Source organism: Loxodonta africana, chromosome 2 (assembly GCF_030014295.1).
Source record: "Loxodonta africana isolate mLoxAfr1 chromosome 2, mLoxAfr1.hap2, whole genome shotgun sequence".
Classification (NCBI taxonomy): domain Eukaryota; kingdom Metazoa; phylum Chordata; class Mammalia; order Proboscidea; family Elephantidae; genus Loxodonta; species Loxodonta africana.
The window spans coordinates 23,323,659-23,347,353 of NC_087343.1; the positions used below are offsets into that span (position 1 = coordinate 23,323,659).

The 23,695-nt window shown below is 36.7% G+C and overlaps 1 protein-coding gene across 4 annotated transcripts in view; it reads right to left on the reverse strand.

The window, feature by feature from the left end:
* Positions 1-23,695, reverse strand: part of CDH18 (cadherin 18) — a 390,041-nt gene that overhangs the window by 131,130 nt on the left and 235,216 nt on the right. The window lies entirely within an intron of this gene.

Here is a 23,695-nt window from a genome sequence, read left to right on the forward strand (position 1 = left end):
TATATAGATATGTGAATGCAGAACTTCTTGAAAATAATTTCTCAGTTGGTCTCCTCTACAGTAAAACAATACAATAAAAATCATATATATGGAGATTACCTAGACTATTATTATTTACTTCTAGAGATAGAAGTGTACGTTTTAAAAAGCAGATAAAAGGGATTAAAGTTTAACTGGGTTTGTGTTTGTGTGTATGTTTATTCAGTTTTCAATAAATATTTTTCTCACCTCTTTTCAATAAGTAATGGAAACAAAATACTAAGGAAAACATGGTACCTGACATCTATAAACTTACAGTCAAGTAAAGGAAACAGATTATTTGTTAGCTCAATAATAGTTCCCACCAACATAAATTTCTTGAATAAACCACCTTCTTCTGGAAAACAAGTCCTCTGTTGACCTTAGCCATGTAGTTTTATCAGGGTCTACCATGTCATTGAAGACTTCTTTGCTGCAATGTTTCACAGGGCACCAGCCTTCTTCTTATGGTTGATTGGTGACAGAGTGGACACCTGACTCACAACGATCTGAAAAGACTTATTTCAGAAAAGTTCAAACTGGAACCAGGAAGCAGTTTTAGTCTCACTTTGGTGACAAAGCTATGAGATATTGGAAGGGGCTTCTGACAATAGCCATGTTTCCAGTCTTAGGTCATAGAATCTTCACCAGAAACAAGACATGTATGCACAGTTCTTGAAAATATCATGATGTTCCTGGTAAACCAAAACTAAACCCATTGCCTTTGAGCCAGTTCCTACTCATGGTGTCCCTACAGGTCAGAGTAGAACTGTCCCATAATTTTCCAAGGAGTGACTGGTGGATTTGAACTGCCAACCTTTTGGTTAGCAGTCAAGCTCTTAACAACTGTGCCACCAGGGCTCCATGCTCCTGTCAAGGCACATTTAAAAGAGGACACTGTTTTGTTCAAGAAAAATATAGACAAATATAATAAACTAATATGAATCTTCTGAAATGTTTTCTGGGACAGAGAAGCTAGAGAAGGGCAAGGTCCTGTGTGTTATGGTCTCTAAGACCCAGCTACTCTAGATCTTCTCATGGTTCTGTAAGCCTCCCAAAAGCCTTTCAGCTAGTTGAGACTGAAATAATGGTACTTGCAAAAGACAAAATGACCTGGTAAGTAGAAATAAATAAAAGTTACAGAATTGTTATGGTAGTGGTATTACAAAGAAGGATGCGGTTACAAAGTAGCTTTAAAAAAAAAAATTCAGTATAATTGTATCATGAAGGATTCATGGCCCAGAAAACATTTAGGCTGTCTCACAAGATGAAACTTCTCATAAAGAAGACCACATTCAGAGGAAGGATTGATACGTGTTCATGCATTCTAAGGATTGTCAGTATAGTATCTTCTCCCCTCACTATGCTCTACTAGACAAAACAGAAGTATTTTCACATTAATATTTTATACGTTTTCCTTATAGTTTAAAGATTTACAAATTGTAAATTATTGAACAACTTTTAATAGGCAGCCATTAAGGTAGCTGCTAATGATCTTTGATTCCTAGTGTTGATGCTCTTGCATAATTTCTTCCCCTTGAATGTTGACTGGATTAAGTGAGTCATTTCTAATGAACAGAGCACAACAAAAGTAATGGGCTATCAATTTCATGATAACATTACCAAAAGATCGTGGTTTCTATCTTGGATCACTAACCATGCAGAAAGCCTGCTGCCATGTTCCAGCTTTTGCAGAGAGGCCTATGTGGTAAAGGATTGAGTCCTTCCAACAGCCATGGGAACAAGACGACAAATGGAAACTTCTCCACCACACCCAACACAGACAAGCCTTTGGATGAGACCACAGGTCTGGCTAATAGTTACAATGGAATCTCAAGAGAGGCCTAAACCAGAGGCACCTGGATAAGCTATACCCAGATGCCCAACTCACAGAAACTATGAGATAACAAACATTGGTTGTTTGAAGTTGCTAAAAGTTGGGCTGAGTTGTAATACAGTAACAAATAATTTACATCCAATTCCACTCTAGTGATCCGTGGATTTTTATATGCTAAATGCAATGAGTGCTTCTCAGTCCTTGTCATCCCGGCTTCCTTTGTATTATCCTTGGGGGAATTAACCCAGTAGAAAATACACATACAAAAAAATCACAATCATGCAATTTTTTTTTTGAAATTTTCCCTATACCTTTTTATTTTGATATATTTTATGAATTTGTTCAAAAGTTATTTTAAAGAAATAAATTATTAAAGACACAGCCAATTCCCCCATGCCACTTGACCTAACTAAATTCTCAACTCACCCTCCTCAGAGCCATTATTACTTTGCATATATTTAAAAAATATCTATGTCTACGGTGGATTAATTACTTTTGTGTGTAGCCTTTCTAGCCATGGTCTTGTAACTCCCACCCAGGTGATTGTATGACAGGGTAATTGTGGCCTACCAAGGAGATTGGTCAGTTTTGCCTTAAAAGAGAGCCAATTCCAGAGCAAAGAGGAGAGCCCACCACCACCAAAGAAGGAGACCTGCAGGAGATGGTGCAGTGGGTGTCCTGGCCCACGGAACTTGAAAGCTGAATGCCTTTGGACAGAGACTGAGGGCCAGGGAGAAGACTATGCCCTACCCACGAATTTCGGACTTGCCAGCCTCCACAACCAACCACATGTGCCATTTCCATTATGATTTCTTTGAGACATTGCAGGGAATTAGGGAACCCAAAGACAGAAGGGAAAGTACTGAGGTGAGAGGGAGTAGTTGATGACAGAAATGATGGCATGGTATAGCACCTTGGAAAAGTTAGACATTTGGGACTTTTTTAATCTCCACCTCATAGGAACAGCTTTGTGCTGATCATTATAAAATAAATTATTTGTTTAATGTTGATAGTATAATATTCACATTTTAGATTTGTATGCATGGCATATTTATTTTCATCTTGCTTTTTCTACTCACAATAATAGTTTTCAAGTATATTCATGATAGTATACATATTTCTAGGTCATTTTTAAAATTTTGTTATTCTTGAGAAAAATATACAGCAAAACATACACCAATTCAACCATTTCCATGCATACAATTCAATGACATTGATTACATTCTTAAAATTGTACATTCATTCTCACTCTTTTTTTCTGAGTTAGCCATCCCCTATTAACATAAACTGGCTGCCTCCTAAGCTTCCTATCTAATCTGTCAAGTTGCTGTTGTCACTTTGATCCATATAGATATGCTTAAAAGAGCTCAAGGCACACATTTTTTACTAGTTAAGCTAGACTATTGTTTGGTTTTCAGAGGACTTCAGAGGATATTTTTGGTTTAAGGTTTAAACATTGTCTTAGAGCAATAGTTTCAGGTGCTTATCCTGTCTCCACGGCTCCAGAAAGCCTGAAGTCCAAGAGAATTTGAAATTCTGTTCTGCATTTTCCTCCTTTTGATCAGGATTCTTGTATAGAATCTTTGATCAAAATGTTCAGTAGTCGTAGCTGAACACCATTCACTTCTTCTGGTTTTATGGCAAAGGAGCCAGTTGTTCATGGGGGCAGTTAGCCACATATTCCATCTCCTTCTCCTATACCTGATTTTCCTTCCTCTGTTGCTCCAGGTGAAGAGAAACAATTGTCATGCCTTGGATGGCTGCTTGCAAGCTGCCCTGTCACTACACAATGAACTAGGAGGTAGAACAGAAGCATTAGATAAGTTACTAGGCCAATTAACTGGGATGTCCCATGAAACCACGACTCTAAACCTCCAAACCAAGAAACCAAATCCCATAAGGTTTTTGGTTGTACGTACGCAGCCTCAGCTGCTACTCTATTTCAAATTTTATTTTTCTAGGTCATTCTTTAACTACAATGTTGTATTCCAATGTATAGATGCATCACAATTTATTCAGCTTTCTGCATTTGCTAGTTTAAATAATTTTTCAATGAATATTATTTTACATAACTCCTTAAGAACATTTTATAGAGTTTGTCTAGGATGTGGAGACCTGGTGGTGCAGTGGTTAAGTGTTCAGCTGCTAACCTAAAGGTTGGCAGTTCTAATTCACCAGCCACTCCTTGGAAACCCTATGGGGCAGTTCTACTCTGCCCTATAGGGTCACTATAAGTTGGAATCAACTCGATGGGAATGGATTTTATGGTCTAGGATATATCCATAAGCAAGGTCCTCCTGTGGACACTGCCCTGCCCTGGTCCTATAATCACCATCCTGACACTGCTTCTTAGCCTTTTACTGACTTATCTTCTGCTTTTACACTAATGCTTGATATTGACCATAACTTAACCCCTCATTTCTTGTGCTTAAACATTAACTCTGAAAATATGTATTTGTTCATGTGATTTTAATGACAATCTATAAACATATGGCTTCCAAATTAATACTCATAGATACTGTCTCCTGAATTCCTATTATATTTCTTCAAAGTAATGTTGGACATCTATGATTTGATGTATTAAAATTAATTAATTAATTAAATCAAAACAAGTTGGGAAACTTACCATATAGACAAATATCAGAATAGGATATAATATATACAATTTATAAATAATAAAAGGGAGACATGGAAAACTGAATGAATCAACCATGAAGATTTAACTTGCTAGAATACCCAATCTACTTACTGATTTAAAAGTCTGCTACTAAAAAAGTGCATAAAGGAAAATAAAAAGAAATAAATGTTAACTTTTAATACTAGTAATTGCACATAAAAATGAAGATAAAGCCAACCAAAACCAAACCCATTGCTGTTGAGTTGATTCCGGCTCATAATGACCTTATAAAACAGAGTAGAACTGCCTCGTAGGGCTTCTAAGGAGTGGCTGGTGAATTAGAACTGCCAGCCTTTTGGTTAGCAGCTGAACACTTAACCACTGCACCACCAGGTCTCCACATCCTAGACAAACTCTATAAAATGTTCTTAAGGAATTATGTAAAATAATATTCATTGAAAAATTATTTAAGCTAGCAAATGCAGAAAGCTGAATAAATTGTGGTGCATCTATGCAACAGAACACAATATTGTAGTTGAAGAATGACCTAAAAAAAAAAATTAAAAGACAGGAGCTGCTGAGGCTGCCTGGGTACAACCAAAATCCTCATGGGATTTGGTTCCTTGGTTTGCAAGTTTAGGGTTATGGTGGATTCTAACTGCCGAACTTTTGGTTAGCAGCTGAGCTCTTAACCACTGTATGAAGATACTATGATCCAATTCAAAAGAATAATCATAAGAATGATGGCTATTCTAAAAAGTGTACAATAAAGACCATAAAATGAACTGACATTCACCAGGATTTTCAAAGAAATTTTACTCAAACTGATAAAATATATGATGTCAAAGTAGGCAAAATGCCTCCCAAACACTAGAAAATAACTGAAATATAAGGTTTATTTGAAAATTAAAACAGATTTAGGACAATTTTAAAAGCTTTCTAAGGGCTGAATGAATAGTCTGAAACAAACGAAAAAGGCTGTAAATCCCAGGATAACAAACAAGGTGTATACCTTTAATTAAGATTAAAATTGGGAGTAATTTGGAAATTCAAGCCATCTGACAATGCATATGGCAAAGGTGATATTTTGGAAGAATCATAGGATGTATCCATTATGGTAAACAGAAGATGAACTCAATGAACTGTGTATATCTTTGATAATAAAGATCATTAAGAATATAAAAAGTAGAGTTTCCACAGGTTAAATAATTTCTAAGGAGCCTGCATCTTTGAGAGTACAGTCATTCTAGAATAGAAGGTTCTGCAGAGCTTCCTGTGCATTTGACTGTTAAATATGTGAACAATTCATGTGTTTAACATAAATAGAACGTGCACGTGGACCTTTGTAATTATAAGCCTCAAAACAGTACTTTTACACTCTGTAATATTTTTATTCCAATGTGATTAGCCATGGGTAGGAAACATTTAATATTTTAAAATAATGAAAGTTGTCACACAAAACTGATACACTGAAGAAAAACAAACTCTAACAAAAAAGCATGCATATGCCAATATAAAGCCATGTAAGATATAGTTACTTTTTTTTTTTAATTTTAAGAATTGGTAGCCAACTACCCCATAAATAATTAGGCAGTATCATCTTTGAATAATAATAATAATGCATGATCTTTCATTATTTTATAGGAATTGGCATTCTCCATAAATTGAAGAACACTTGAGTGAAACTTTAAAAAGTATGGTTCAAAAATGTATTTAGAAATCTTTGACTAATGGCCTGCAGTTTTAGCTTTACTATCAAATATGTGATTCAATTAAATAGAGTCATCATATTATTTTTTAAGAATATCGTTTTATCTAAATAAGATAAAGATCATAATCATTGAATCCTTGCTACACATGGTAAACTGTCTTTTACATTTCTATATAATTTTATACTATATTTACTCTGGGGGAAAAAAAAATCTTGGTTAGTTCTGAAGTAAGTGCTAATCAGCATTTTTACTATTGCCAGAAATGATCCCTCAGAGTACTCTGGTCAAGGTCACAAAAAAAGTCATAAGAGAGACCATCTCCAAGAGAGTTTCCAAAAGAGTTAAGCAAAACAGAACAAAACTGATATGGCAATCTCACACACACCCACGAACACACACTCATGCACACACTGTACACATTATAAACATCCACAACACATATTTCTATATATATACTTCTTCATTTATGTATCAGAATGACAGATATATCAATATCCATCCATCTACCTATCTATCTATCTATCTATCATCTTTCTATCAATCTATATCTATTATCTATCTATCTGTTATCTATTTTCCTATCTGCAAAAGACAGAGAAATAGATTTATCATGTATTTGATTCTCAGAAACCAATTGTATAATTGTTAGATCATACCCTTAATTTGCGGGGATAAATGACAATAGAGTTAATATTAAATGGAAAGATAACCCAGAGCATTGTTTATGTATCTAAAATACAGTCTTTCTACTTTTCATGGATTGTTTTTCCTTGGTAGGGGGCCTGGGCACCTTCTGTCACCCTCCCCTCAATTCTCCTTTTACCATTTGTCTTCTCTGCTACTCACTCAGGTTTTGCTCAGAATGGCCGCATGTGACCTGACTGCAACACAGTTCTTGGTAGCAATATTCTGCTAATCTCAGCATTCATAGCCAGCACTAAGCCAAAAACAAGGCAAAAGAAACAAAAAAACTCACTGCTGTCTAGAAGATTCGTACTCATAATGACCTTTTAGGACAGAGTAGAACTAGCGCTGAGTCATTTTCCATTTTTTGAAATAGTGATTTTGCTGCTTTTTGAGAAAATAAACTGATAACAAAGAGGATGGAGTGAACCCCTAATAAATCACCAAGTTTCTCCAATGCTGTTGAAAATTCTCTATACACATTTCTCTAAGTATCTGGGTAATGTGTACAATAGTAGATACAAAAAAAAGTCAGTTATTAGAACTATAGTAACAACTATGATGTAATCATATGCAATGAGTCAAATGAACCCTGTGAAACTGTTTCAAGGCCGTGTTTCTAATGACCCTACCGTTATGTATTTCAATATTTTACTTTGTACACATATTCTGTCTGCAGCCATCATTTCTACATACATGTCCAAATAAAAAGAGTAATTCTATAATAGCATTCTTCAATTTTGCTGGGTGTATGTTTGTAAAATTTCCTGCTAGTAAATGTTTAACTTCGTTTAGTATTAAAAGTTGTTCAAGTTGACTGAACCACACAAATAAGGAGATAAGACATTTGTAATAACCTCTAACTAACATGACATTAGAAGATACATCCAAAAACTGATGGTGGTCCTGCCTTTCGAGTTCTGGTTTTCCAACATCATAGTATTAACAAGAATCCCCCTACCGAATGCTAAACTTGCATTTAAAACAGGATAATTTATAACAGCACAATGGCATGTGACTAATGTTAAAAAATTGGAAAGACAAAATAGAAGAAAAAGTAATTTCTAGCCTTACCACAACAGAGGTATTTTTAAAATAAATCATATGACTAAAGTTTTAAGAGTTTAGTGATAATATATCTATTTTCACTATAAAATATGTTAACTTTAATCTTTCAGATAAAATTTCCATAAAATTCTTTCCACATATACAAAAAAAATCAAAGCTACAATGTGAACATGTATTTTTTTTTAAACATTTTTATAAGAGATGTAGATCATGTTGTTGTTGTTAGGTGCCGTTGAGTCGGTTCTGACTCATAGCGACCCTATGCACCACAGAAACAAACACTGCCCAGTCCTGCGCCATTCTTACAATTGTTATGCTTTAGCTCATTGTTGCAGCCACTGTATCAATCCACCTTGTTGAGAGTTTTCCTCTTTTCCGCTGACCCTGTACTCTGCCAAGCATGATGACCTTCGCCAGGGACTGATCCCTCCTGACAACATGTCCAAAGTATGTAAGACGCAGTCTTGCCATCCTCGCCTCTAAGGAGCATTCTGGCCGCACTTCCTCCAAGACAGATTTGTTCGTTCTTTTGGCAGTCCATGGTGTATTCAGTATTCTTCACCAACACCACAATTCAAAGGCATCAACTCTTCTTCGGTCTTCCTTGTTCATTTTCCAGCTTTCACATGCACATAATGCGATTGAAAATACCATGGCTTGGGTCAGGCTCACCTTAGTCTTCAGGGTGACATCTTTGCTCTTCGACACTTTGAAGAGGTTCTTTGCCGCAGATTTGCCCAGTGCAATGCATCTTTTGATTTCTTGCCTGCTGCTTCCATGGCTGTTGATTGTGGATCCAAATAAAACGAAATCCTTGACAACTTCAATCTTTTCTCCGTTTATCATGATGTTGCTCACTGGTCCAGTTGTGAGGATTTTTGTTTTCTTTATGTTGAGGTGTAATCCATACTGAAGGCTGGGGTCTTTGATCTTCATTAGTAAGCGCTTCAAGTCCTCTTCACTTTCAGCAAGCAAGGTTGTGTCATCTGCATAAAGCAGGTTGTTATTGAGTCTTCTTCCATCCTGATGCCCCGTTCTTCTTCATATAGTCCAGCTTCTCGTATTATTTGTTCAGCATACAGATTAAATAGGTATGGTGAAAGAATACAACCCTGACGCACACCTTTCCTGACTTTAAGCCAGTCAGTATCCCCTTGTTCTGTCCGAACAACTGCCTCTTGATCCATGTAAAGGTTCCTCATGAGCACAATTAAGTGTTCTGGAATTCCCATTCTTCACAGTGTTATCCATAGTTTATTATGGTCCACACAGTTGAATGCCTTTGCATAGTCAATAAAATACAGGTAAACATCCTTCTGGTATTCTCGGCTTTCAGCCAGGATCCATCTGACATCAGCAATGATATCCCTAGCTACACATCCTTTTCTGAAACCAGCCTGAATTTCTGGCAGTTCCCTGTTGATATACTGCTGCAGCCATTTTTGAATGATCTTCAGCAAAATTTTGCTTGTGTGTGATACTAACGATATTATTCTATAATTTCCACATTTGGTTGGATCACCTTTCTTGGGACTAGGCATAAATATGGATCTCTTCCAGTCAGGTGGTCAGGAAGCTGCCTTCCATATTTCTCGGCATAGACAAGTGAGTGAACACCTCCAGTGCTGCATCTGTTTGTTGAAACATCTCAATTGATATTCCATCAATTCCTGGAGCCTTGTGTTTTGCCAATGCCTTCAGAGCAGCTTGGACTTCTTCCTTCAGTACCATCGGTTCCTGGTCATATGCCACCTCTTGAAATGGTTGAATATCAACTAATTCTTTTTGGTATAAGACTCTGTGTATCCCTTCCATCTTATTTGATGCTTCCTGCGTCATTTAATATTTTCCCATGGAATCCTTCACTATTGCAACTCGAGGCTTGAATTTTTTCTTCAGTTCTTTTAGCTTGAGAAACGCTGAGTGTGTTCTTTCCTTTCGGTTTTCTATCTCCAGCTCTTTACACATGTCATTACAATACTTTGTCTTCTCGAGAAGCCCTTTGAAATCTTCTGTTCAGCTCTTTTACTTCATCAATTCTTTTGCTTTAGGTGCTTGATGCTCAAGAGCAAGTTTCAGAGTATCCTCTGACATCCATCTTGGTGTTTTCTTTCTTTCTTGTCTTTTCGGTGACCTCTTGCTTTCTTCATGTATAATGTCCTTGATGTCATTCCACAACTCGTCCGGTCTTCGGTCACTAGTGTTCAATGTGTCAAATCTATTCTTCAGATGGTCTCTAAATTCAGGTGGGATATACTCAAGGTCATATTTTGGCTCTCGTGGACTTGCTCTGATTTTCTTAAGTTTCATCTTGAACTTGCAGGTGAGCAATTGATGGTCTGTTCCACAGTCGGCCCCTGGCTTTGTTCTGACTGATGATATTGAGTTTTCCAGAGTCTCTTTCCACAGATGTAGTCAATTTGATTTCTGTGTGCTCTATCTGGCAAGATCCATGTGTATAGTCACCGTTCATGGTGGTGAAAGAAGGTATTTGCAATGAAGAAGTCATTGGTCTTGCAAAATTCTATCATTTGATCTCTGGCATTGTTTCTATCACTAAGGCCATATTTTCCAACTACTGACCCTTCATCTTTGTTTCCAACTTTCGCGTTCCAATCACCAGTAGTTATCAATGCATCTTGATTGCATGTTTGATCAGTTAATAGTCTTATTAACTGGTCTTCCTTGTAGGCGTATGGATATTATCCTATTACTGACAGCACTGGACTTCAGGATAGATCTTGAAATGTTCTTTTTGATGATGAATGCAACACCATTCCTCTACAAGTTGTCATTCCCAGCATAGTAGACTATATGATTGTCTGGTTCAAAATGGCCAATACCAGTCCATTTCAGCTCACTAATGCCTAGGATATCGATGTTTATGCATTCCATTTCATTTTTGACGATTTCCAATTTTCCTAGATTCATACTTCGTACTTTCCAGGTTCTGATTATTAATGGTTGTTTGCAGCTGTTTCTTCTCATTTTGAATCATGCCACATCAGCAAATAAAGGTCTCAAAAGCTTTACTCCATCCACGTCATTAAAGTCAACTCTATTTTGAGGAGGCAGCTCTTCCCTAGTCATCTTTTGAGTGCCTTCCAACCTGGGAGGCTCATCTTCCAGCACTATGTCAGACAATGTCCTGCTGCTATTCATGAGGTTTTCACTGGCTAATGCCTTTCAGAAGTAGACTGCCAGGTCCTACTTCCTAGTCTGTCTTAGTCTGGAAGCTCAGCTGAAACCTGTCCTCCATGGGTGGCCCTGCTTGTGTCTGAATACTGGGGGCATAGCTTCCAGCATCACAGCAACATGCAAGACCCCACAGTACGACAAACTGACAGACACGTGGGCGGTTACTGTAGTAATCATCATCAAATATGGAAGGATGTTCCATCTGTCTTGTGCAGTAGTGAAGAGTAACTGGAGGAAAAAAAAAAAATCAAAACAAGCATTCTTCTTGCCAAAATAAAATTTTGTTTAGTTGAAGGCTGATCTTGGTACTGACTCGATACAAAATTAGGTGATTCAAAAAGTATCCTCAACCAACCAAAGGATGTCTATGTTGTACCAGTATCTACTGTGAGGAAGTAGGGGTATAGTTTGGCACAGGGGAAGACCAAAAGTAGCAAGCAGGTTTATGCCTGCTTATACTGTTAGGTGGGACCTTTTCCTGCATGCATAATTTTAGGATTTCTTTGATCTTTATAAAACACAGATTTGAGCAGGAGGCGTCCATTTCTGAAAGATGTTTTAATACTAAAGCCTGTAGAGGAACTTTAATCTGAGTTCCGAAATTTTTTTTTTTAAATCATGTTTTTTTCAAAATTTTCATTTTCATTTTTATATTTATAAGAATTATTTGCATATCTTAGTTTCCTTTTTGTCCTCTCCTCCATGTAAGATATCATCATGCTTAATTCTACTTAGTTTTTTTTTTTTTTTTCCCTCTTATCTTCCTGCACCTTCAATGTCTTTTTTAAGAAATAAGGATGGTGAGACTTTGTCTCACGTATTTTGAACATGTTGTCAGGAGGGATCAGTCTCTGGAGATGGACATCGCGCTTGGTAGAGAGTCAACAAAAAAGAGGAAGACCCTTAACGAGATGGATTGGCACAGTGGCTGCAACAATGGGCTCAGGCATAACAACGATTATGAGGATGGCACAGTACCAGGCAGGGTTTTGATCTGTTGTAAGTAGGGTCACTATATTCCATGACTGATCTTAATTAAGCACTTTCCGTTTTCTAGAAGTCGCTTTATTTCACACATCTGCTTTTATACATTGTCATGGTGTCTTTTTGAAAAAATATTTCAAGAGAATTGTATTTATCTCGGAAACTTCCAGTTTTCTTTTCTATTATACTGAAGCTATGTCTGCTTTTACATTATTGAAAATGACAAAAAGCTTTCTATTTTTGTGTGTGGGTGGGAGGGTATCTTTCGTTGGTTTTTTCCCCAAATGTTTAGATATCTTTAAGATTGTGTTTTGTTTTTAATAAAGCAATCTCAGAGACTGCTTTTTTTTTTTTTTTGCAATTTTTTTTATTGTACTTTAGATGAAGGTTTACAGAGCAAACTAGCTTTTCATTAAATAATTAGTACATGTATTGTTTTGTGACACTGGTTGCCAACCCCATGACATGTCAACACTCTCCCCTTCTCCACCTTGGGTTCCCTATTACCAGCTTTCCTGTCCCCTCCTGCCTTCTCATCCTTGCCCCTGGACTGGTGTGCCCAATTAGTCTCATTTTGTTTTATGGGCCTGTCTAGTCTTTGGCTAAAGTGTGACCCTCTGGAGTGGCTTCATTACTGAGCAAAAAGGGTGTCCAGGGGTCATACGCCTTTTTTTTTTTTTTTAATTTTTATTGTGCTTTAAGTGGAAGTTTACAAATCAAGTCAGACTCTCATACAAAAATTTATATATGCCTTATTATATACTCCAGTTGTTCTCCCTCTAACAAGACAGCACACACTCCTTCCCTCCACTCTCTATTTTTGTGCCCATTTGGCCAGCTTCTGACCCTCTCTGCCCTCTCATCTCCTCTCCAGACAGGAGTTGCCCACATAATCTCATGTGTCTACTTGATCCAAGAAGCTCACTTTTCACCAGTATCATTTTCTACCCTGCAAAAACCGAGTATCATTTTCTACCCCATAGTCCAGTCCTATCTCTGTCTGAAGAATTGGCTTTGGGAATGGTTCCTATCTTGGGATAACAGAAGATCTGCATTCCACTGCTGTCCTGCTCCCTCAGGGGTTCTCTGTTGTGTTCCCTGTCAGGGCAGTTGTCGGTTGTAGCCAGGAGCCATCCAGTTCTTCTGGTCTCAGGCTGATGTAGTCTCTGGTTTATGTGGCCCTTTCTGTCTCTTTGGCTCATATTTTCCTTGAGTCTTTGGTGTTCTTCATTCTCCTTTGCTCCACATGAGTTGAGACCAATTGATGCATCTTAGATGGCTGCTTGCTAGCATTTAAGACCGGGGGTCATACTCTCTGGGTTTCTCCTGTCTCTGTCTGACCGGTAAGTCTTTTTTTTTTTTTAGTTTGAATTTTGTTCTACATTTTTCTCCAGCTCTGTCTGGGATCCTCTATTGTGATCCCTGTTAGAGCAGTCAGTGGTGGTAGTCAGACATCATCTAGTTGTGCTGGACTCAATCTGGTGGAGGGTGTAGTATTTGTTAGTCATTTGGACTAATCTTTCCCTTGTGTCTTTGGTTTTCTTCATTTTCCCCTGCTCCAGAAGGGGTGACAAGACTGCTAACTTCTATAATTTTTCCTCAAAAAGGTCTTTATAACCTGTTAATCTCATACATTTCTGTAACTTTCACATGGATGACCACTAGTCCCAGAGCCTTTTATTCCCTAGTATATTTTTACCTATAACACTATGTTCCACAATAAAATGAGTCCGCTTCCAAAGTGCTTGACAAAGCCCATTAGATGTATTTGTCTGACCTGAATGGGTAGAGATATCTGATTTACCAGACCCTCTCTATTTTTGTTTTTCAGCAGTTTTGTGTTATTTGTTAATTTATGCTCTTCCGTATGAATACTTGGGTCCATCTAATTCATTGTTGATTCATTCAATAAATGACACTTTTTGCTAGCACTATTTAAGGTACTGGGATACAATAAACAAAATAGATAAAATCCTCATTTTTATGGAATTTATACTCTTATGAGGAAGGGAGACAATGGAAAGGTGTATAAGTAAAATATATAGTACATCATACAGTGACATTGCTAAGGAGAACAAATATAGATGTTTATCAGTCAGATGTTTTTATATTGATTAGCCATGCAAATACAATAGTTCCTTAGCTTATAACAACAAACATTAATTATGTCTAGCATTATATGAGAGTTATGTGTAAGCTCCAATTCTGCTAGGATTCACTCACTGTCAAGTGAATTTTCATCCCAGAATATGTACCGAAAGTTTAATCAGTGGAGGAGCAGGTACACGAAGACAGAGCCAAACCACTGAAGTGCGCTTAAAGCTTCTCCTCAAACATTGCTTATGACAAGTCTGCCCCCATTTCATTGGCAAAAAAACACAGTCATTGGCAGAACCCAAAGTTAAAGCAAAAAGGAAATATACTCCACACCCGAGAAAACATGTTAAGAGATGGAAAGTAACAAAAAAGTGTGCAGGAATAATACCATCTGTCCACACTCTATCCTGCACTTACAAATGTCTGTGTCCTCTTGCAGGCAAAATGCATTCACCCATTCCCTGACACCCCAAATCTACTTATATAATGGCTTGAATCTCGAAATCTTCTGATACGCATCGTATCGCAACGTGACTCTTTTTGATTCTGAGATCTCTGAATTAGAAGGACAAGTGATTTGTCCAGCCCAAATTCAAAATACAGTTAGAATTGATCAAGGACAAAATAATAGAGATAAATTCCCGCATTTGGAAAAAGAATATTATTGGTTGTTACAGGTTGAATTATGTCCTCCACAAATCTTAACCACTATGCCTGTGGTTATAATCCCATCTGAGACTGAGTTATCTTTGTTATGTTAATGGGGTCAGATTAGTGTAAGGTATATCATGGGTCAATCTCTTGAAATATGAGATAAAATGCAAGTTGATAAGCAGAGATGGGGTAAGACAGGTAACAAGACACAAGGAGAGCTCCAAGGAACCAGGAAGCTGAAAAACAAGGACCTTCCTCCAGAGATGACAGAGAGAAAAAGCATTCCCCCTAGAGCTGGCACTTGATTTTAGACTTCTACCATCCTAAACTATCTATCAGTTTGTTGCACGTGGTGGCATGCTTGTTGCTGTGATATTGGAAATTATGCCATTGGTATTTCAAATAACAGCATGGTCACCCTTGGTAGACAAGTTTTAGTTGAGCTTATAGACTAAGGCAGATTAGACAGAAGGACCTAGCAGTTTATTTTCTGAAAAAAATTGCTCAGTGAAAACCTTACAAAAAGCAGGAGGACGTTGTCTGATATAGTGCAGGAAGACGAGCAACTCAAGTTAAAACAAACAAACAAAAAAAAAACTCATTGCCACCAAATCAATTCTGACTCATAGTGACCCTATAGGACAGAGTAGAACTGCCCCATACGGTTTCCAAGGAGTGTCTGGTGATTTTTAACTGCTGACCTTTTGGTTAGCAGAGTACAACTGGGGAAGAACTTCCCTCTCAAAGTAGAGTCGACCTTAATAACATGAATGGAATAAAGCTTCTGGGACCTTTCTTTGCTGATGCGGCACTACTAAAAATGAGAAGAAACAGGTGTAAATATCCATTAATAATCAAAAGGAGAAATGTACAAAGTATGAATCTAGGAAAATTGGAAGATAGTTTTTTTTTTTTAGGCATTAGTGAGCTGAAATGGACTGGTATTTGTCATTTTGAATCATGGCCTACTAGGCCAGGAATGACCAATTGCTGAGGAATGGAGTGGAGATCATTGTCAAAAAGTGCACTTCAAGATCTATCCTGAAGTACTACACTGTTGGTGATAGAATAATACCCATATGCCTACAAGGAAGATGACTAATACAACTATTATTCAAATTTACACACCAACCACTAATGAAAAAGATGAAGAAATTGAAGATTTTTATCAACTTCAGCAGTTTAAACTGATCAAGCATGCAATTAAGATGCATTAATAATTACTGTTGATTGGAATGCGAAAGCTAGAAACAAAGACGAAGGATTGGTAGTTGGAAAATATGGCCTTGGTGATAGAAACTACTGCAGTGATTGCATGACAGAATTTTTGCAAGATCAATGACTTGTTCATTGCAAATACCTTTTTTCAACAACATAAACAGGGGCTATACATGTGGACTTCACCAGACGTAAATACAGGAATCAAATCAACTAAATCTGTGGAAACAGATGATGGAAAAGCTCAATACCTTCAGTCAGAACAAGGCCAGGGGCTGACTGCAGAATAGACCATCAATTACTCATATGCAAGTTCAACTTAAAGCTGAAAAAAATTCAAACAAGTCCACAAGAGCCAAAATATGACCTTGAATATATCTCATCTGAGTTAAGAGACCATGCCAAGAACAGATTTGATGCACTGAGCACTAATAAACGAAGGCCAGACAAGTTGTGAGATGGTATCAAGGACATCATACATGAAGAAACCAAAAGGTCATTAAAAAGACTGGAAAGAAAGAAAAGACAAAAATGGATGTCAGAAGAGAATCTGAAACTTGCCCTTGAACAGAGAATAGCTAAAGTGAAAGGAAGAAATGATGAAGTAAAAGAACTGAACAGGAGATTTCAAAGGGAAGCTCGAAAAAACAAAGTAAGATATTATAATGACATGTGTAAAGACCTGGAGTTAGAAAGCCAAAGGGAAGAACACGCTCAGCATTTCTCAAACTGAAAGAACTGAGGAAAAAATTCAAGCCTTGAGTTGCAGTTTTGAAGGATTCTATAGGACGCAGGAAACATCAAAAGATGGAAGAAATACATAGTCACTGTACCAAAAAGAATTGGTTGATATTCAAACATTTTAGAAGGTAGCATACCATCAAGAACTGTTGGTATTGAAGGAAGAAGTTCAAGCTGCACTGGCAAAAAACAAGGCTCCAGGAATTGACAGAACACCACCTGAGAATTTCAACAAATGGATGCAGCGTTGGAGGTGCTCATTTGCCTATGCAAAAAAATTTGGAAGACAGCTACCTGGCCAACCAACTGGAAGGGATCCATATTTATGCCCATTCCAAAGAAAAGTGATCCAACAGAAAGCAGAAATTATTGAACAATGTCATTAATATCACATGCAACTAAAACTTTGCTGAAGATAATTCAAAAATGGTTCCAGCAGTACATCGACAGGTAACTGCCAGAAATTCGAGCTGAATTCAGAAGAGAATGTTGGACAAGGGATACCATTGCTGATGTTAGATGGATCTTGGCTGAAAGCAATAATACCAGAAAGATGTTCACCTGTGTTTTATTGACTATCCAAAGCCATTTGACTGTGTGGATCATAACAAATCATGGATAACATTGCAAAGAATAGAAATTCCAGAACACTTAATTGTGCTCATGTGAAACCTGTACCTAGATCAAGTGGCAGTCCTTCAAACAGAACAAGCAGATACTGTGTGGTTTAAAATCAGGGAAGTTGTGCATTAGGGCTGTATTCTTCAATCTGTATGCTGGGCAAATAATCTGAGAAGCTGGAGTATATGAAGACGGACACGGCATCAAGATTGGAGGAAGACTCCTTAAGAGCCTGCAATATGCAGATGACACAGCCTTGCTTCCCCAAAGAGGACTTGAAGCACTTACTGATGAAGATCAATAACTATACCCTTCAGTATAGATTGCAACTCAAAGAAAACAAAAATTCTCACAACTGGAACAATAAGCAACATCGATAAACAGAGAAAAGTTTGAAGTTTTCAAGAATTCCGTTTTACTTGGATCCAAAATCAACACCCAGAGAAACAGCAGTTAAGAAATCAAATGACATATTTCATTTGGAAAATCTGCTGCAAAAGACCTTTTTCAAGTCAGAACTGGGTTGAAGGCAATGGGTTCTTTTTGGATTCTCCCTCAGGAGTCCTTGAGAGGCAGTGGTTAAGCGATTGGCTGCTAACCAAAATGTTGATGGTTCCAACCCCGCCTTGCTCCATGGGAGAAAGATGTGGCAGTCTGCTTCTGTAAAGATTAGAAAACCTACCAATCCCCTCACTGTAGAGCCGATCAGGACTCCGAACAATCCCATAGGGTTTCCAAGACTGTAAATCTTTACAGAAGTGGATCTTTTCATAAATCTTTCCTCCAGGGAGCCTCTGGTGGAATGGAATAGCTGACCTTTCAGTTAGCAGTCAAGCAATTTAACCACTGCACCACCAGGTCTCACTGTAAAGATACAGTCTTAGCAACCCTATAGGGCAATTCTACTCTTTCCTGTAGGGTCGCTATGAGTCGGAATTGACTGGATGGCAGCAGGTTTGTTTGGTATTCTTCCTTATTAGCAAGCTTTTCTTTAAGAGATATCTTCAAATAGCACTAACCCGTTGCCGCTGAGTCGATTCTGACTCATAGTAACCCTATTGGACAGAGTAGAACTGCCCCATAGTGTTTCCAAGGAGTTCCTGGTGAATTTGAACTGCAGACCTTTTGGTTAGCAGCTGTAGCACTTAACTACTATACCACCAGGGTTTCCTCAAATAGTACTAGAATGATCTATTTTGGTTTTAAGAATACATAATTCTACACAGCACAGATGTACACTCCTTCTCATTACTTCGTATTTTTTCATTTCTGAATGTGCCATAATTTATGTGAAATATGTGATCCTTTTCCAGTCATTTTTTAGAATACATCATAAAACGCTATTAGCTGAAGTTCATTTAAGAAAGAAAGATTTGGTGGGAATAATAAAAGGGCATTTGGCTCATTGAAGCTTGTCCCTTTCAATATTTTTTTTTTTTCCCAAGGCAGTAGTGATTCTAATTGCTTTTTAAAAGATCTCGTGTTTTTCCTTCAGCAACCTTGACAGGTGAGCACATACGTCATTTCCTAACATTAATCCCTGGCCCAGCCTACGAAACTGTATTCAATATGATTATCACATTTATTTGGAGTATTCAATATTTTTTATACCTAAATAGTGTTTACTTGGGAAAGTGAGTAGCTACTTCAGCTAATATTTAATTGGATGCTTCTGAGTGAAAAAAAAAAAAATTGACATTCAAGCAGTTAGATAACTATGTTGTGTGAATTTTCCAGTGTGTCTTTATTGATAAGTTTGGTGAGAGACTTCTTAGGTCTTTATATTCTTCCATGCTGATAAAGTTAACTTTGGAAATGCTACATTAAAATTAAATTAGATTAATCTTGGGCTTTTTTGCACTTAAATGAATTATATTGAATATTGATTGTTAAGCATCGTGTTAGACTTTGCCCGAAAATTTTGCTAATGCATAAAAAAAGTAAATGAATAAATATTACAGTTGTTTTAATGCCACATGTAAAAAGAGCAATTGCCATGTATCAGAATCTTCAGTATTTTCTGGAATAGTATTTTTAAAATTGCTTAATCTGACACAGAATGTGTTCCTATGTGTCAACTTTCACTACAGCAAAGCTGATAACCTTGTAAAAAAAACTTCTTTCAAATATTGGTACAGTGGGTATCTTTTCTGCCATATTCTATTTCAATTTTGAGCATGACTTATAAAGTACAGGGGGAAAGACTGTAAACTCATAAATTCTAAGTGAAATCAGCCTTATTATGTTTTTAATTTTCTGTGATGAATTAGAAGTCTATCGATAAATATTAAGCAGTAATGGTCAAATCTAAGAAATATATGCCTGTGGCCATAAACACATATGCATATTCAATAGAAAAAAAGAACCACTCTATGCCTTTCCCATATCAGGCAGGGTAATAGATTTTTAAAAATCATAGATCCATTACAATATTTGTGACTGGGAAGCTTCTAAATAGGCAATGTCAAAATTATTTCCAAGTATTCAATTTTAAAATCAGAGCAAAGTCACCTGCTACTCATTTACAGCTTCCACCTTGGTAAAAAGGATATGCTCCACATGTATCTTATTTATTATAATAAAATATACTAATATAATTTTGAATTGTCTTTATTTTCTCTACTAGATCTTATAACATAAAATATACAAATTTAGTCTTTATGAATGCTAAAAGGAAAAATACATTCATAACAAACCAATAACATGCTTGTTTTTAATTAGAGTACAGCTTTTTTTTTTCAATTTACCCATACAGAATATAAAAATGATAAATTAAAATTATATTCTATAATAAAAACTTTCAACCAACTAGGCATTACAAATTTTCTCCACTTGATAAAAGACAACAAAAAACCTATGGCTAACATCATAGTTAATGGTAAGACACTAAATGTTTTCCTCTTAATATTGGGTACAAGACAAGAATGTCCCCTCTTGTCACTCCTGTGCAATAAAACAAGAAAAGCAAATTAAAGCTATATAGATTTGTAAGGAAGAATTGTAACTATCTTTGCAGATGATATGACTGTTCAGGTAGAAAATCCTAAAGAACCAAACCAAACCCCAAAAAAAATTCTAGAATTAATAAATTATTACGGTAATATTTCAGGATGCAAGGTAAGTGTACAACAGTCAATTGATTTCTTATAAACCAGCAATGAACAGTTGGAATTTGAAAATTAAAAACACAACCCATTCACATTAAAACAAAACTCATTGCTGTACAGTCGATTCTGACTCGTAGTGACCCTATAGGACGGAGTAGATCTGCCCCACAGGGTATCCAAGAAGCTGGTGGGTTTGAACTGCCAACTTTTTGGTTAGCAGCCAAACTCTTAACCACTGAGCCCCCAGAGATACCCGTTCCCATTAGCACCAATAAAGAAATGAATATAAATATTCAGTAATATATTTAACAAAATATGTACATGATCTATCTGAGGAATTCTACAAAATTTCATAAAAGAAATCAAAGAATCTAAATAAATGGAGAGATAGTCCATGTTCATCGGTAGGAAGGAAATACTATCAAGATGCAAATTCTTCCCAACATGATGTATAGATTCAATGTAACCAATCCAAATTCCGGCAAGTTATTTTGTGGTTATCAACAAATTGATTTCAAAGTTTCATGGAAAGGCAAAAGACCCACAATTACTAACACAACACTGAACAAAGAAATTCAGAGGATTGACACTACCCAACTTCAAGGCTTACTATAAAGCTACATCGATCAAGACAGTGTGAGTTACTAATGAAAAAAAATAGACAAAGAGATCAATGGAATGGAATAAGGAGTCCAGAAATAAATCCACACAAATATAGCCAACTGATCTTTGACAAAGGAGGAAAGGCAACTCAGTAGAGAAAGGATAGTCTTTACAACAAATGATGGTGGAACAAATGGACATCCATATGCCAGAAGAAGAAGGAGAAGGAGGAAGAGGAGGAGGAGGAGGAGGGCAGGAGAGAGAGAGAGAGGGAGAAGAAGGGGAAAGGGAGAGAGGGGGATGGGAGGAGAAGAAAATAAAAATTAACTGAAAATAGATAACAGACCTAAAACTTAAATGTAAAACTATACATCTTCTAGACAATAGCATAGGGTTTGATAATGATTTTTTAGATACAACGTCAAAAGCATGATCCAAGAATGAAAGGAAGGAAGGAAGGAAAGAAAGAAAGGAAAGAAAAGAGAAAGAAAGATGAATTGACTTTTCATCAAATTAAAAATTTCTGAAAAACACTGTTAAGACAATAATAAAAAAGCAGCAGACTGAGAGAAATCATTTGCAAGGCACATATTTGATAAAGGATTTGTATCCAAAATATACAGAAAACTCTTAAAACTCAACAATAAGAAAATACACAACCCAATTAAAAAATTGGCAAAAGATCTGGACACCTTAAGAAACAAGACATATAGATGGCAGATAAGCATAAGAAATGTGCTCAACATCGTTAGTCATTGTTGTTGTTGGTAGGTGCTGTGGAGTTGATTACGAATCACAGTGACTCAATATGGCAGAGTAGAACTGCCTCATAGGTTTCCTAGGCTGTAATACTTATGGGAGCAGATTGTCAGGTCTTCTCTCCCAGGATGCTCTGGGTAGGTTTGAACCACTGACCTTTCACTTAGCAACAGAACACTTAATTATTGCGCTGCCATGGCTTTTTCTTTATGGAATTGCAAATTAAAACAACAATGACATCCCACTACGCACATACTATAATGGCTAAAATCTAAAGCACTGACAGCACCAATGCTGGAGAGGATATAGAGACTCAGAAGCTTTTATTCATACTGATGGGGATGCAAAATGGTACAGGCATCTTGGAAGAGAGCCTGACAGTTTCTTACAAAGCTAAAGATAGGTTTACCATATATTCCAGCAGTTGCACTCCTCGCTATTTGTCCAAATGAGTTGAAAATGTATGTCTACACAGAAGTCTCCATGCAAGTATTTATAGCAGCTTTATTCACAGCTGCCAAAAATTGGATAACCACGACATACTTTTAATAGGTGAATGGATTAAAAAAAAAAAAAAAAAAAAACTGTGGATCATCTATACAATGTGCTGTTTTTCAGTGACCAAAGAAAAAACTATCAAGCTATGAATGAAAAGACAAGGAGGAATCTTAAGTGCATATTGCTAAGTGAGGGAAGCCAACCTGAAAAAAGCTACATGTTGAATGATTCAAACTATATGACATTCTGGAAAAGGCAGAACTATAGAGACAGTAAAAAGATCAGTGGTTTCCAGGGGGCTGGTGGAAAAAGAGGAGGCAAGTAAGTAAAAGAGAATTTTAAGGACAGCGAAACTATTCTGCAATGCACTGTAATGGTGGATATGGGACATTATGCATTTGTCAAAATCCATAGACCTATACAACACAAAGAGTGAACCCTAATGTAAACTATGGACTTTAACTAATAACAATGTATCAATATTGGTTAATCCATTGTAACCCATGTACCACACTAAAGCAAGATATTAACAATAGGAGACACTGTGCGGCAAGGAGTGAGGACATAAGGGAACTCTTGGTATGACCTGCACGATGTTTCTGTAAAACTAAAATGGCTCTAAAAAGTAAAGTGTGTTAAACAAAAAAATCAAATGAGGACACCAGGAGGAACACAGCTACAGCAGCTGAAGGATTCATTAAGAAAAATAAAAATTAAAAAAAAGAGAGATATAGATTTAGAAAAGAAAACTAAATATGCAGGTTATGAGCTGGTCCGCTAACCAAAAAGTCAGCAGTTCGAAGTCACCAGCCACTTCTTGGAAACCTTATGGGGCAGTTCTACTTTGCCCTTTAGGGTGGCTATGAGTTGGAATCAAGTCCAATGCAACTTTTTTTTTTTAAATGCAGAATACAAGAGTAATAGAAGATGCACAGTTCAATAACCTAGCATTTATGCAACTGGAGTTCAAGTAGAATGTGGGAGAGAAAGTATGATAGAAGCTGTGATGGTTAGCTTGAGTAAATTGCTTGAGAATGATCTCCAACAAAGATTAAATGGATTATGCCCTTAATATAAAGACTATCAACCTGGCGCTAATATTCTAGACAATGTTTTCTGAAAAGCATGTTTACATTCCAGATGTGATTTCCCTGCTCAAAAATCTTTAGTTCATAAAATTCCCTGATATGGGAGTAGACAACAGATTACATAGCTCATGGGAATGTTCTTTTGTCTATTTACTCTATAAAGATCAGCTGTTTGTATATACAGAATACCT